We start from the raw sequence: 16,428 nt of genomic DNA, 5'->3' as shown, positions 1-16,428 counted from the left end.
CAGGAGACTGAGGTGGGGAGGGCGCTGACAGGAGACTGAGGTGGGGAGGGCGCTGACAGGAGACTGAGGTGGGGAGGGCGCTGAGGAGACTGAGGTGGGGAGGGCGCTGACAGGAGACTGAGGTGGGGAGGGCGCTGACAGGAGACTGAGGTGGGGAGGGCGCTGAGGAGACTGAGGTGGGGAGGGCGCTGACAGGAGACTGAGGTGGGGAGGGCGCTGACAGGAGACTGAGGTGGGGAGGGCGCTGAGGAGATTGGGGTGGGGAGGGCGCTGACAGGAGACTGAGGTGGGGAGGGCGCTGACAGGAAGGATGAGGTGGGGAGGGCGCTGACAGGAGACTGAGGTGGGGAGGGCGCTGAGGAGATTGGGGTGGGGAGGGCGCTGACAGGAGACTGGGGTGGGGAGGGCGCTGACAGGAGACTGGGGTGGGGAGGGCGCTGAGGAGATTGGGGTGGGGAGGGCGCTGACAGGAGACTGAGGTGGGGAGGGCGCTGAGGAGACTGAGGTGGGGGGGTGCTGACAGGAGACTGAGGTGGGGAGGGCGCTGACAGGAGACTGAGGTGGGGGGCCGCTGACAGGAGACTGAGGTGGGGAGGGCGCTGACAGGAGACTGAGGTGGGGGGGCGCTGACAGGAGACTGAGGTGGGGAGGGCGCTGAGGAGATTGGGGTGGGGAGGGCGCTGACAGGAGACTGAGGTGGGGAGGGCGCTGACAGGAAGGATGAGGTGGGGAGGGCGCTGACAGGAGACTGAGGTGGGGAGGGCGCTGAGGAGATTGGGGTGGGGAGGGCGCTGACAGGAGACTGGGGTGGGGAGGGCGCTGACAGGAGACTGGGGTGGGGAGGGCGCTGAGGAGATTGGGGTGGGGAGGGCGCTGACAGGAGACTGAGGTGGGGAGGGCGCTGAGGAGACTGAGGTGGGGGCGCTGACAGGAGACTGAGGTGGGGAGGGCGCTGAGGAGACTGAGGTGGGGAGGGCGCTGAGGAGACTGAGGTGGGGGGCGCTGAGGAGACTGAGGTGGGGGGGCGCTGACAGGAGACTGAGGTGGGGGGGCGCTGAGGAGACTGAGGTGGGGGGGCGCTGACAGGAGACTGAGGTGGGGAGGGCGCTGACAGGTACTGAGCTGCTCTGGAGCTGCTTCCTACCTGATGCCGCCTGACTCTGGAGCAGAACTCCCTCTGGGCACTGCTCCTTCCCTGACATCTCCAAAGAGCACAGCTCTGCGCATCTCTCAGGAGCTGTTGCTGCGGCACCTGGGAAACGGCTGTTCTACTCTTGTCACAGCCAAATCTGAGGACTTTACGTGTGACAGATGTGCTAGGTCTGGGTCCTCATCTCCTGGAATAGGATGATGGAGTTAGTTGTAGTTCTTTCTCTAGGGGGTGAGACATCAGTTCCCAGATGTCATCTGGAGCTCGCATTCATAGGAGATGTCACCCTAACCAGGGAGACTGAAAAAACTCGCCCGGCTTCCAGCTGTTTCCTCTTCTTTTCTTTTTCTTTCACATGTATGGGTGTCTGCAGTGAGCCATGAGCATACGGTGCCCAAGGAGGTCAAAGAAGATGTCAGGTCCCTGAGACTGGAGTGAAGGACAGTTTGTTAGGCATTTACAGGTGCTGGGGATTGAACCCTGGTCCTCCGGAAGAGCAGCCAGTAGTCTTAACCACTGAGTCATCTCCCGAGCTTCCCAACTATTTCTTGATCTAAACAACTTTGAGCCGGTAACATCTGCGCTCAGCTCTGAATCTGGAAGCGGGCACCGAGTCGGGATCTCCCGCCCTTGGGTGGGACCTAAAGTCTCAGACCAGCTTTCAATGCCTGTGACAAGTACTTGGATGGAGGGGGTGTAACAAGTGTTCTGGCTAACGGCCTCTCGGCCTTTCTCAATGACAGATGTGGGCCTTGGAAGCCTAGGGCAGGACAGGAAGGGAGGAGGGGGAGGGAGGATATTCAGAATGATAATGAAGAATGTTTGATATCGTCAGGCGTGGTGTCTGCTGAAAAGCAGTGGCACAAAGGCTGGGGAACTCTGGTGAGGAACCGTCTTCCTGGGAGGTAAAGAGTCCACAGGGTTGCCGACAGGGGAGACATCCACACTCCAGGCCAAAGCCTGAAATCAGCAAGTACACAAAGTGGAGACACACAGAGCCTTCGGTCTGAACCTCTGCTCCAAGGCTCCATTCTGACCAGGCACACATGCCACAAATGTAGCTAAAGGCATGCAGCATCCCGTGAAGAATGTTCCGGAGCACAGCCAAAGCAATCCGCCTGAAAAAACGCCTCCCTAGCCCGGCCTGTGCATCAATCAGCCGTACAGCAACCACACACTTACCAAAGACTCTCTCCACCTGGTGGTCCACTGAGGAATCGTTAAGTAGCATGGTCACACCACAAAAGGTTAGAGTAAGTCCCCGGTGACCCTCGACTCCCGAGACCCTGGACTGCTATTGCCCAAGTCAGCAACCCTGGGAACTAAACCCCAGACTATCTACAAATCGATATGATTTTACCTACAAACAGAATTGCCATGGGCCTTTCAGGGGACGACTGCTTCAAAGAGGGAGACTAGGACGCTGTCACGGCTGGAGCAGCTGTCTTTTGGGAAGAAGCAAGGGTGGCCATAGCAACCTCTCTATGTCCTTTTTATTCCTTGGCTCACCCTGGGGTTTCCTGGTCTTTGGATGGATGACCGGAAAGGATTCAGTGGTTTGTAAGTAGGGAAGAATTCTGGGTCCAGCGAGAGGTCTGGAGAGGACTAAAGAGATAAATGCTCGTATTCCACATCTGAGCAAAAGGCCCAGGAAGTGTGGTGACTGAGGAAAGTTCTAGATCTTAGGCTTAAGGGTTCTGAGCAGAACACCATGAACAAGGCAAGTATCTTTTCTGTGTCTGCATTTGCTGGTTCCCCAAGGAGTCCTCAACCACAGGGAGCATATCCTGACCCCAAACTAAGGGCAGTGGGAGTGGCTTCCTCCGCTGCCTTCTCAGACCACAGCGCTGGAGGCAGGAGACTCACACTCCTATTCCATCAACTTCCGAGAGACCACAAAGGCTCTAGGCTCCTCTGTATCCCAGACTCTGGCCACCAGCGGGCACACACTGTGGGTTTGCTGGGGGAAACGAGGCATGCGGGCACTTTCCAGGAGGAGATAAGCTAAGGAGAGCACGGGTTTGAAAGATGAGGATCGGGTGGGGGAGGAGAGATGCCATCTCATATTCCAGCAGAAGGCAGAGACCCAAGGGTTCCCTCGCTGTTTCGGAAGGAGAAACTAAGGTACCGACGCCAGGCGTGTGTTTGAGCTGAAGAGTCGAGCCCCACCCTCCAGCCCAGATGGGCAGTGCCACTGCTCAGCCAGCTGCTCTGGAAGATGTAAAGTGCTATCTAAACACGGTGCATTATAAACACTTTAGAAATCGTATTTCACAGCTGCCCGCCCGGAGCTGGAAGATGAATTCCTCCTCCTGCTCTCTGGCAGCAGAATTATCCTTGGAGCTCAACGCGGCAGCAATGATATGTGAGTGGGGCCAGGACGGAGCAGGCCACGGTGGAAGACGCATCATCGGAGGTAGGTCCTGGGTGTCTGAGCAAGACAGCCGGCTTGATCTATCTGGCTCTGCCATCTGGCAGAGTGATCGACTCTCGGAATGCAGAAAGGGCCTGGAATCCAGGCTCTCCCGCTCTATTGAAAACACCGCCCCGTATGCAGAGCCTGTGCCCCGGAAGGAAGAGCTAGGGAAGGTAAAGACTGGTATGGCGTGGTGGGAGAAACAAGTCCTTGGGGTGGTCACAAGGGCCCAAGAGCTGCCATTACCAGTGTGAGGGCTTGTTAGAGAAAGATGTAGAGGAGGAGGTTGCACCATATGGGAAGGGGTGTCCTGGAAGGGCATGGGGCTTCCAGACAAGCCCGAAAGTGTACAGGGGACGGAGATGGCAGATAGAGGCTGGGCCCATCTGGCTGGAAGGGAAGAAGTGGAAAGGATGGAGTAGGGGGAATGTATCCCTGGGGAGGAGGAAGCAGGCATGAGCCGCAAGGAAAAAGCCACGGCAGTGGACCCAGGGCTTGCTCCTGCACCGGCAGCCAGAGGACACATAGAGCAGGGGATATGGCACTCGCCGCCGCTGCATTCAAGTTCCAAGCTCAGGTCTTCTCTGAGAGTGCTGGGCTCCTCTTCCTGAGCTCCATTGGCATTGCAGGCAGCTTGTAATTAGGCGCAGGGAACAGATGAACCAATTTTCAATTAAACCTTATCTACAGGGTGCACAGATAATAAAGGTGGGTATGTTTGACTCTTTCCTTAGCCAGCCTTCAATATTTGCAGTGCCTGGAAGGAGATGCAGGGAGGGTGCCTTCGCAGCCCTGGTAACGTATAAATTCTGCTGGTAATTACATGACTTTCAGTACCACAAGAGGCCAATAAAATGGTTTTGAGGCACGCAAATTTCTGGCGTGCTGGCCTTCCCCAGATGGCACCTAGACGGTGGTCTAGGGAGGGTGTGCTGCCCAAACCTCTGAGGTGAGGGACAGCTGTAGCAAACACAGAGCTTTCTGCTAGCAGAAGCCTGTATCTCTGGCAGAGCTGCAAAAGCAGTTCAAAGCATGTTTCTTCCATAATGAAGTAGAAGGACCCTCAGGGGACCAAGGAGCTTCGAGCAGCTGTGGGTAATGACAGCAAATGCTGGGTTCTAGGAACTTAGCAGAGCCCACCCCGCTTTGCTCCTGCGTTCCCAGGTGGGCCTATCCGGGTTAGGTAGCCACGGTTTGTTTTCTTTTTGTTCTTTCGCTCTCCTGCTTTCTTGAGGGTGGTAGAGTTGTAAGCCCTTGGGCCTAGGTTCAGCCAAGTGAAGGCTAAGACTCTCTGAGTTTCAGTTTCATCAGTGATGCAACAGGGTGACAGATCAGCCCAGAAACGGGTGACAGAAAAGACCACAAAAAAGATTCTGAAGAATACAGTGAAATGGTCCATGAAAGGAAGGTTCCTGTGTGCACACCCGTAAATCCCCGCATCCAGAAAAGGGGTAACCTTGCCAAGAGGAGCATCTCTGCTGACCTCATTGCCCTATTTTAATGTCTCTATCTCTGCAGGAGTACATACTTGATAAAATAACCATTTGTAGAATAAATAGAATTGATGAGGACAGAGGAATTCTAAGAACAGTCGGTGGGCGGGTTTTAGTAGCATGTGGGGAGAAAATGTCTGCTGGGGAAAAGGGCACATCCCAGTGGCGGACTGCTTGCCTGGCAGGCGCGTAAGTCTGGGTTCCATCCCCAGTAGAGGCCTCAAAAACAACAGACATTTCACTGGAGTCAGAAGACCTAGACTGAACAACCACTCGCCAAGGAAGTAGGCCCGGGGGCCAGCAACACTTCCCAGTTCTCATTTCCTCCTCTATAAAGAGCACGGGCTGGACAGGCCTTGAAAATGATGAGCAACGCTCAGATGTCGGAGTACTTTTGAAGCCAGAGAGAGGCACTGAAAATCACTATAAATATCATGACCAGACCTCAAGCACATTAGTGGCATGGGGAGGGGATACGGCCCCGAACTCTGAGGTGGAGAACCGGGTAACTAACACAGTTTTTGCATGTTTCCCCACAGCCTGGCATGTGTTTAAGATAATCAAAACTTGAGTAATAATGTAAGGATGGTGATGTTCCCATAAATATTCACAGGTAGCTCAGCGGTGAAGAAATCCTGTTTGTAACCTCTGTGAGTTGTCAAACTGAACCAGTCTTCCGGCTGGACCTACCCCCCCCCCCCCCCCACCTTCTTCTCAACCCAGCCCACCACTCTCTCAATCCTTTGTGGCCCATGAGTCCAGAAAAAGAAAGAAAGAAAAAAAAAAGGAAACCCAGAAATCAAAACAGGTGATGCAACGCAGAGGCACTCTGCCTTCCATCCTGGGCCACTTCATGCAGGGTTTATGGCTGTCGCTATGGAGATAAGGGGGGGGGGGGAGGGATAAGGCATAGCCTCCAGGTATTAGGAACAATGACCTCCAGCCAAACATCAGCTCTGGTATGTAGGAGAGAAATTATTAATTTGGTTGTTTCTGAGACTGAGACAGAGTTTCACTCTGTAGCCCAGTCTGGCCTTAAACTCACAGTGATCCTCCTGTCTCAGCTTTCTTCTGGGAAGAAATCAGCAGTTTCAATGGTGATAAAAGAAGAAAGACTAAGAACAATGGCACACACCAGCAGTCCCATCACTCAAAAAGTAGGGGCAGGAGGTTAAGCCCGGCCTTAGCCACACAGAGTAGGGAGGAGCCAGAGCTAGTCAGACCGCGCAGAGGTAAGAGCGCCTACTGCTCTTTGTAGATAGAGGACCCTGGTGCCTGGCACCTAAATGGTAGCTCACAACTGTCTGTAACTCCAGCTTCCAAGGCCCCAATGCCCTCCTCTGACATCAACGGGCTTGTGTACACATGCAGCACACAGGCTTAAACTCAGACACACCACACACACACACACACACACACACACACACACACACACACCACACACGCACGCAAAATAAAATGCATTTCAGAATTAAAAAGTTTGAGGCCATTTTGGACCCAGTCTTGAAGATGACAAAAAGGAGGGAAGAGTGAACATGAGAAGTTTGCAAAGGATAGGGTGAAGCCTTGAGCTAGCAGATGCGACAGAGTACGTACCGTTTGACAGAGGTAGGCGGGGCAGCAAGTGTGTCCGGAGAATAACGGGGCGTGGGGGCCGGGGCACGCAAAATTACAAATAAAACAGATCTATTTAAAGAGTTAAAATGTGCCAGGCAGCAGTGGCAATTGTCTTTAATCCTTGGGAGGCAGCCTGGTCTACAGAGAGAGTTCCAGGACAGCTAGGATTGCACAGAGAAACCAGGTCTTGAAAAACAAAACAAAACAAAAAAAAAGTAAAAATGTATCATTATTGTGAGTGTGGATGTACATGGTGTGTGTGTGCGTGTGTGTGTGTGTGCGTGTGTGTGTGTGCGTGTGTGTGTGTGTGTGTGTGTGGTGTGTGTGTGTGTGTGGTGTGTGTGTGTGTGTGTGTGTGTGTGTGTGTGTGGTACTATCATGGGATGGACAAGAAGTGGAGTGCCACACCTCCCGCTCAGGGATCTACAAGCAAACACAGTCACATACACATGCAGTGCAGGGTTCTAGGTGAAAGGACAAAGTGTGCCGGGTTGGCAGAAAGGGGGCATCCGCCAGGCAACGATCTGAAACGTGGGAGGTGCTCAGGAAGCACACAAATGAATTCGGGGGGGGAGGCGTCCTTCAAGCAAAACTTGCACGGAAGCAAACGGGAGGCTACGGTGGACTGAGACCCCTGAAGGGTTTCCGATGAACTAAAGAGACGGGGCAAGGGGAGAGCGTTGATGGGCTCGCACGGACTCTCAGGTGCACCAGTCTGGACTTTCATCATGGGGCAACAGAGATACAAGCTGGGGAAACGGTAGGCACGGCGCAGAGAAGCCACACTCCATCTGGAGGGAAACTGTAAGAGTGTAAAGCAAAGGCAGTAGATGTCAATCCGCAGGGTTGGAGGAGCGTGGGATCTGAGAGCGGAGGGTCAGTGAAGACATTCACAGGAGCCCTGGTGTGGTGGGGGGGAGGCAGAGGCCAGTGATGTGTGGGTGACTTCATCCTGCAGATGACCGGGTGGGGGCCGGGTATTATTAAGTTGTTCTTGTACTTTTCCCAGGAAAAGGGTAAGCAAGAAGGGAGGATGAATGAAGCAAAGAGAGAGGAAGAAAGGGCCCCATCTCTGCACTGCATTCCTTCCCAGACAGGAGAAAAGCGGGAGTCAGAGGAGGCACAGCTACTGCGCTGGGGTTGCTGTGGCTGTGTATCCGTTATTGGCAGTGCTGAGTTATGAGGACCTAAAGGGATTTTACACATAGTAATGAAATGGCCACTGTTTCTACTTCATTAATGTCTACTTCATAATCTATACGTGTTTGCTATGTGACCTTGAACCATTCAGAACAATAGCTTACTGTCTGTTTTTATAGATGCCGAGAGCTGCCAGTGGGAGCAGGATTGCCATCTCAGACACAAGGAGGGAGGGGGGAGGTCTTCCAGAGGCAGCATAAGCCGTGGGCACAGAGCAGGACGGGAGCGCGGGACAGACTCCCGTGAGCGCTGGCCTGTGCCGCCTTTGGGACATTCAGTAAGTGGTCCCAATCGTTCATTTGCTTTAGACAAAACTGAGGCATGAGGGGTGAGTCTTCATGTGGAGCTACAGGAACAACAGGCGTCCCTTCTCCCCAGTCGGGTCTGTGTCGGAGCCACATACGGTGCTACTTGCCCATGAAAAGGAATTGGAGAGTGGAGCGAGAGAATCTAAGTCACCTTCTGCTACTTGCTGGGTTCAAGGCCATCCTGCGCTTCATTAGACTCAATACCTGACTGTATTCTCCAGAATTGTGAGATTTCACATTTGATGAAACTTCCTAATCTAATCTGGCCCTTTACTCTACAAAAGATAAAATCAGGGGTCAAAAGAGGAGACGTGGATCTCCTGAAGTCTCATGTCATAGAACCGGTTAACAGCCAAACCAGAAATGAAGTGTGAGTGTGTTCCCGTAGAATCCATCTCATGTCATCTCATGCCAACCACACCCTGCTGCTCTGTCCCTGTAATAGACCCCCATGAAACAAATGATGCAGATGCCCTACACCGCAGGCACAGCCCTCTCAACCTCCAGTCCCTTTCATGACGCTGACTTTGGCCCTAAACCCGAAGAGCTGCACAGCCCTTGACCCCAGCCAGAGATTCTCAGGAAGTGCTCACATCACTTAGACTTAGCCAATAAGGGTTGTGGCTCTGTCTTTGATGACCCTCCCTCATTTACCAAGGGCCATGACTTCTGTGATGTGGGAAGATTCTCAGGATCATTACCTTAATCTTTCTGTCCAGAGACTCTGCTACCTCTTCACTGTCGATTAGACCCGAGACTCATCCAAGACTCTCTCATGATGCATATCAGGGATATATATGTGCATGCATGTGTGTGTGTGTGTGTGTGTCTCTGTGCATGTGTATCTCCTAAGGAGGTTCCAGTTTTAATCCTTCATCTCCATCCTCACCAAAGTGGTTAAAATCTTTTCCATTGCTCCCCAGGATTGTTCCAATTCCTTTCTAATGGTTCCCTGCCTCCAGCTTGCTCCTCTTAAATCCATTCTCAATACAGCTGCCCAAATGGTCTTTCTAAAGCACAGGCCCAGTATAAAATCCTTCAGGGGTTCTCCGGGACTTCAGAAGAAGTACAGATCAGGCTTACCCAAAGCTACTGCCACTCACTCTTCAGAGTCCTCTTCTACACTGCAGTGCCACTTCCTCCCGTGAGGACTCTCACCTTGTCAGGGTCTTGCCCACGCCAGTAGCATCCTGCTCCAGCATCCACGCCGGGCAGCTCCCTGCCCAACCCTTGCTCATTTCTATTTATCCTTCAAGATGCATTTCTGGCTTGGATCCTGGGAGCCTTCCTACCACTCAGCCTGGGCCAAGGCCGCTACGGAGGGATCATGTGCACCTCATCACTCTGCAAAACCTTGGTATGCTCTTAGAGGACAGGTAGTGTTAATTAACCTTTGTACGTAGCCGCGATGTCTAGGCCTCAGTAACATTTGTAGAACTGAGCTAAACCTCAAAGTAGTTCCTGCTCCCTTTCCTAGCATCCTACAAATATCTTATTCATTCTTGCTTGCCAGTCCAAGTTTTTTTCTCCCAGTGCCTCCTCTCCAGGAAACCTTCCCCAACAGCCCACCTGACTGCTCCTCTTGGAATCCCTCAGCTCAGCTGTCCACCTTGTCTTTCTCTATTCTCTGAGAAGGGAGACTGATCCCATTAGTCTCTGCTGCCTATGCTTCCTCCGACACACTGAACCACTTCATACTCTGGTCAACAGTGTACCATTTCCTACTCTTGTAATTAGCCTTCTACCTGGAGAATAAGGACATTGCTTCACTCTTAAAGCAACACCAGAAACGAGATTCACTGCAGCAGGATTAACTTGTGGCTGTTCGGGAACCCACCCTGAGTTACCAAATTGGACATTCTGTAATTTTTGTATATACACAAAGGCTCACAGTTTCTTTCCCTTTGTGGCCACTCCAAGTCATCTCCCCATGTCCCTCTTTGCTATCCTGTGATTCTACAGCTGTGAAATCAAAGAGGACAGGGCATAGTCTGTCTGCCCTCACAGGTCCAGCAGGTTGAAGCTCAGAACAGCCAGGCAGAACAGAAAGACGCTTTCCCATCTTAACTCTTTTCCATCCTGAGAGAGGCAGCAGAGCGCAGAGCTCAAGTGTATCCGTGCGGCAGCCCACCAGGCCAGTCAGCCCGGGGCAACACGCTTGCTTTGTAGAATGAAGAGGATACCAGCTTCCAGTAAGGTGCAACTGGAACCAATCTCACTTCATTCTTCTTTGTCTTCCACCCTCCTTATTTACAGCATCCTACAGACCAACCTCCATGCCATTTAAACTAGGCATGCTTCACAGCACGCCCGAAGACTACAAGGATGACTGGACCACAGAACGTCACAGATTCAGGGAACTTGACTTCCAGAGACCTTCTTGAAAAGAAAACATGAAACACGTCCAGGAAACAGGAGAGTGTTCAGCTGGAGGAGGAGCACAAAAGGCAGAGGACAGAAAACAGGCTTGACTGGAGCAGGTTCAAGGGGACCAAACCGGGAGGCAGCGGTAAGAGATGCTTCACCTGATACCCAGCTAAAAGGCACAAGACCACAGACTGGCTTCGCCAGGCCTGGGACGAGAACCGGAAGTGCTCGGCGAGTGGTAATATACTACCACCAATCGTCTGTCAGACATCGTTTTTACGAAGGCTGCACCCACACAGCCGAGGCGTCCTGAAAACTCACCGGGCTTGACTGAGACGAATCTCCATTACCAGACAGTGGAATATCCTTAGCCAGGAATTATGCCAATGGTCATCTGAGCCATATGATCCCCAGACCCCCACTCTCCACCCCAGGCAGGTTAGCATTTCCAGCCCACATTACGCAACGCGTCCGAGTTCCTTTGCATTATCCGAAGAGGGCTGGGATTTTAGCAGAACTCTGTCTCGGTGCCTCCTTCAGCCAATGCTGATTCCACAGCAGGCACCGAGTGCAGCTTAATCAGATGAGGAAACAACGCAGGCAAGGACTTCTAATTCAGGCTGTACTGCAGCTTCCAGGCGTCAATCCTAGCTTTTCCTCGGGGGTCACGTAAAACGAATCTAATTCTCTTCCACATGATAGTCCTTTAAGTATGAGAGGCGAGTTATGACATTCCCCCCGAGTCTCCTTTACCTCTGACCAGAGATCCTTCATCTCTAACGCTGCTGCTGCTCCCACAGGCACCTCCCTGTAAACACACTGCATCTTCTCTCTCGACCCCAGATGGACACTGCTCAACTCTCTGGACCCCAGACGGACACTGCTCAATCCATAACCTCGGCTCTCCTCATAAGCAAAAGCACCCTGGCAGAACTGGGTACATAATCCCCCGTCCCACACAAGAACATCTCACTAAGGTCACTGGGGATGGAGCTCCTCAGCGGGTAACGCTAGCCCATCTTAGTCCTCCTCTTATTGGGGTGGGTCGTTACCTAATTTTCCATGCCTAGATCTGGATCGGGATTTGCACGGGCCAGGCACGCGTGTGCTCTACTGTTGAGCCCACCCCTAGTCCTTAGCCATCTTGCCTCATGGGCCACAATAGAACTTTCTAGTTGAAAGCAGGAGCTTTCCTCACAGGTCCTGCAGGACCCACACACATGGTTTTTCTGTGACTGCCTACCCTCTGGTATTTCCTCTTCACTTTTGGGGTTATAATATAATTACATCACTTCTGCCTTCCTTTTCTTCCCATATACCTTGTTGCTGGCTTTCAAAGTTATGTTCCGCCCCTCTCCACCGACTGCGGTTACATGTGCATGTGTGTGACACATATACTCCTAAATATAACCGTCCAGTCTGTATATTACGTGCATGTTTTCAGGGCTGGCCATTTGCCATCAGACAAACAAGCAGTGTGCTCTTCCCTGGGGAAGAGCATTTCTCCAGCTCAGCATCCTTTGGTCCTCTGCTGAGGCATCCTGGGCGTGCTTCTATTCACATTAGCAAGCCAGTTGTTGCCCTTGTTCAGCACTCATGCTGGTGAGGCTCCATGGGGGGAGCTTCTGACATTCCCAGGAAACATGATCTCATGGCAAAACTCCCTGTTCTTAGCCACCCCTCTTCCATAAGCATCCTTGAGCCTTCAGTTCTGGAGCTGTATTATAGGTGTTCCCATTGGAACTGGGCCCCGCCACTTCTCATCTTGATTACCCATGGTTTTCTGCCTGTTACGAAGAGTTTCCTTGATAAGGGGTGAGGACTACACTGATCTGTGTGTTTCCAGGGTTTTGCTTTGGGCCTGTCTGTGGCGAACTCATTTAATCATACGGTCTGTGCATACATTTGTACATATTTGTGCATGTATGAATGCATGCAGTTGTGGTGGAGGTCAGAGGTCGACATTGGGTTTATTTTTTTGAGACGGGGTCTTTCACTAAACCCGCAACTTACATATTCACAAGACTAGCTGGCCAGCAAAACCTAAGGATCCTCCTGCCACCTGACCCTCCAGCACTAGGATGACATGTTTCCACTACTATGCCTGGCTTTTTCCATGGGTACTAAGGATCTAAATTCAGTCATATTTGTGTGGCAAGCATTTTACTGACTGAGCAGTCTCCCCAGCCTTTAGTGACATGACTTTAAACATGTGTTCTGGTGTCCTATCTCTGCTCAGAACACCCCCTCAAGACCTAGATGCATCTATTAAATGGCCTATTTAACATCCCTCCTTGGGTATCTAATTAGTATCTCACACTTAACTAACGAAGCTCCTGGGCTGGAGATACAGTTCAGTGGTAGAATATATGCTTGGCACATAAGATGCCCTGGATTTCATCCCCCAAAGTGAAACTGAGCCTCTGGTTTTCACCCTGACCCTATACTGTCAGTACATAACAATTTCACTCCTCCAGAACTTAAAGCAAAACATATCACCCGAGTCCTATTTCTTTCTTGCCTAGTACCCAAACCACCAGTCAATAGTGGTAGTTCTAAGTTCAAAGTAACTCTAGAGATGGGTACCTGATGCTAGCCACCATTTCATGCCAAGACAGCTAGAGTAGCCATGGAGACCCCACTCCTTCCTTCCTAGGTTCACTCTTAACATAGCAGCCAGAATAACTGTTCAAACAGAAATTCTAACATGTGGCTCCTCTGCCTACTTCATCCCTCCCCCGACCCACAGATGGCTTCTGATATTGTTGAGAAGCCATGGTCCTGAGAATTCCTTCAAAGCCTGCTCTTAAAAAGCTTGTCTGGTCTTCATTCTAGTTCCAAGCTCTAAGGACTTCGGAGTGACAGGAGTAGTTTTGCTACTCATGCTAGACCCACAGATGGTTTTTTGTTTGTTTGTTTTCGTTTGGTTTGGTTTTTGCTTGTTTGAGACAGAGTCTCATGTAGCCCAAAATGATCTGAACTAGCTATAAAGCTAAGGACAACCCCGAACTCCTAAGCCTCCCACTTCTGCTCAAGTGTTGGGATTACAGGAGTGTGCCATTGTGCCCAGCTCCACACCTGGGTTAATGCTAGGGAGGCTAGAGGCTGCAAACTCAACTGAGAAACTCCAGTAAACACCCCAGACACTCAGGGCTCCAGAAGCTTCTAGTTACTGAATGCATGACTTGTGGAGGATGTTAGTCTTGATTCCTCAAGCAGAGGACATGGCAGCTCCATCTGAAACCTTCTCAGATCTCTATGGCAGGTCTCTTTGAAAACCGTACGACTTTTCCGAACTCTGTGAGACATTCGTGAAGTTATCAAATCCAATAGGGTCGTGGCAGCTCCTGAACTTGAGACTGGCATTCGAAGTGCAGGGAATTTTGCTGGGCCATGTTCTGCACTGTGTGAAATCTGCCCTGTGTCCAAGGTGATGAGGGTCAGAAATGGGCTGTGGCACTGAAGACATGGCCTGCACTGCACGCTGCTTTACGAACCCACACCGCACCCTCCACAGCCATTGTTTCCCTCGATTCACCACACCCGTGTCAGCTTTTGCTCAGCTACACCAGGCACATTCCTGCGTCTCACCTGTGCCTTTCTCTCCTCTGGATCTTTCCTAAGTTGCTGCTTTCTGAGTAAGCTCTCCAGCCCATTATGGTTTGGATCGTATGTTATGGTTTGCTCTTCCCAAAGCCCATGCACTAAAGGCTGGATGATGCTGTCGGGAGACGGTGAGATCTTCAGGCGGGTGAGGTGACTGGGATTCTGCTCTTTCCTCTCTCTGCTTCCTGGCTGCTGTGAGATAAGCAGCTTGGTTCTGCCACACACTCTCCACTAAGATGTTCTGCTTCACCACCAAAGCAATGGGGCCAAGCAACTGCGGACTAAAGTCACGGGCCAGGATAAACCTTTCCTCCTTATAGGTTGCTCAAATATTTGTTACAGCCACAGAAATTTGACTGATTTAAACTGTCGACCAGCTTTGCCACATCCTAGACTCCCCTCCTACTGCTTGATTGTTCTCCATGACCCTTACCACTGCTCCTATTGTAACTGAGTATTCATATTGTAATTATTAATTTATCTACTGGATCTTTCCTTTATAGATCTAAGAGGTGGGCATTTTCTTTTCCTGTTTTAGTTATTACTGTCAACACAGCACTTAGAAAATACATCAGGAGATTTAAAGCGTTAAATGGATAAATTAGATTGTTAAAGCTTGCCTTCTGTTCTCCTTTTTTTTTTTCCTTTTCTTTTTTAATTTTGTTTTGTTTGTTTGACACAGGGTTTCTCTGTGTAACCGCCCCACCTCAGCTGTCCTGGAACTCACTCCATAGACCAGGCTGGCCTCAACCTCACAGAGATCGCCTGCCTCTGTCTCCTGAGTGCTGGGGTTAAAGGCATGCGCCACCACCGCCTGGCAAGGAGTTTTATTGATCCACTCCTCATTCAAGTGGGTGGCCAGGGCCAGGCAGTTGTTGTGGAACATTACTCTAACTATGCAAAAATGTGTTACATCTGTTTGTGCTACATTTGTTTAACTATGTAAAGATGTGTTGCTTTGCCTGCCTAAGGCACCTGATTGGTCTAATAAAAAGCTGAATGGCCAATAGCTAGGCAGTAAAGGGAGGGGGGCTGGTGGGCAGAGAGAATAAGTAGGAGGAGAAATCTGGGCTTGAGAGAAGAGAGAAAAAGGGAGAAAGAGAGGGAGATGCCTGGGACCAGCCAGTCACCAGCCAGACAGACAGACATGAAGAAGCAGGAAAGAAGGACATACAGAAGGAAAAAATGGTAGAGACCCGAGGCAAAAACAAACAGATGGAGAGAAACAGGTTAAATTAAGTTCTAAGAGCCTGTGGGACATGCATAAGATAACTGATAAGTCTCCACGTCTTGATTTGGGAGAAAATCTGCTACAGGCGTTGGTGGCGCACACCTTTGATCCCGGCACTCGGGAGGCAGAGGCAGGGGGTCTCTGTGAGTTCCAGGCCAGCCTGGTCTACAGAACGAGTTCTAGGACAACCAGGGCTACACAAAGAAACTATCTCAAGAAAAGGGGGGTTGTTCAGAAAGGGTGGATGCTCTCTCTAGATGTGGACTCCCAGCACAAAGCACAGGACCACCCCCTCCCCAGGGAGGGCTTCACGAGACGCTCAGCCTGGGTCTGGAGGTAGGCAGAAGAGGGCTTACCTTTGGCTCTGCCACCCTTGAGTAGCTGGTTTTACACTGTGTCTCCAATATACAGAATGTGAGTGTGCATCCAATATACAGAATGTGAGTGTGCATCCAATATACAGAATGTGAGCATTGCAGGCGCAGCTGGGTTGCACATAGGGAGGGACCATGCCCATACTGCTCACTTTCTTATATCTAAATGCAGTGTCACCTCTGTTCTCCAGTTCAAACCTTCTGGATGAACGTTTTATGTAGTTGTCTCAGTGAATCCTAATATCCGCCATGAACGTTCCTATCATTAACGCCATTGTACTGATGGAAATGTGGAGGTGAAAAGACATTAAGGAGTGCATGGTTCACAACGCTGTTGGGATGGAAAGGCAGGTTTCCTACAGGGTCTTCCCGCCAGGGAGAGCATGGGCTTACTGACGGATTGACTCAGAGCTTCGCAGCTGCCCTCTGCACAAACAAACTTAACTCGTCTGAACCTCAGGTTTTTTTCGTCTATAAAATATGGCTGTAAAGACTGGATGAACCAAAGTATATGAAGTGCTTAGTCTTGTACATGTTATGCAGATGAAGCTATTAGCAATAATTACGATTATAAATAGACATGAAATTTCACTAGCCCTTTTACCATCAACACCATGGTTTTCAGATTACATTGAGCTGGCAAACAGTTATGCCTTCCCCTGGTGG

General features: G+C 50.9%; 1 protein-coding gene and 1 long non-coding RNA gene across 6 annotated transcripts in view; one reads left to right on the top strand and one right to left on the bottom strand.

Annotated features, from left to right (window-relative positions):
- Positions 1 to 16,428, bottom strand: part of Kirrel1 (kirre like nephrin family adhesion molecule 1) — a 97,942-nt gene that overhangs the window by 33,199 nt on the left and 48,315 nt on the right. The window lies entirely within an intron of this gene.
- Positions 3,026 to 14,775, top strand: LOC121142449. The gene is made up of 2 exons (XR_005879487.1): positions 3,026 to 3,566; positions 10,441 to 14,775. It is a non-coding gene; the product is annotated as an uncharacterized LOC121142449 (long non-coding RNA).

The sequence above is a fragment of the Mesocricetus auratus genome, unplaced genomic scaffold, assembly GCF_017639785.1.
Source record: "Mesocricetus auratus isolate SY011 unplaced genomic scaffold, BCM_Maur_2.0 Super-Scaffold_100009, whole genome shotgun sequence".
In the NCBI taxonomy this organism is placed as follows: Eukaryota; Metazoa; Chordata; class Mammalia; order Rodentia; family Cricetidae; genus Mesocricetus; species Mesocricetus auratus.
This window is presented reverse-complemented; position numbering and strand designations above follow the sequence as displayed.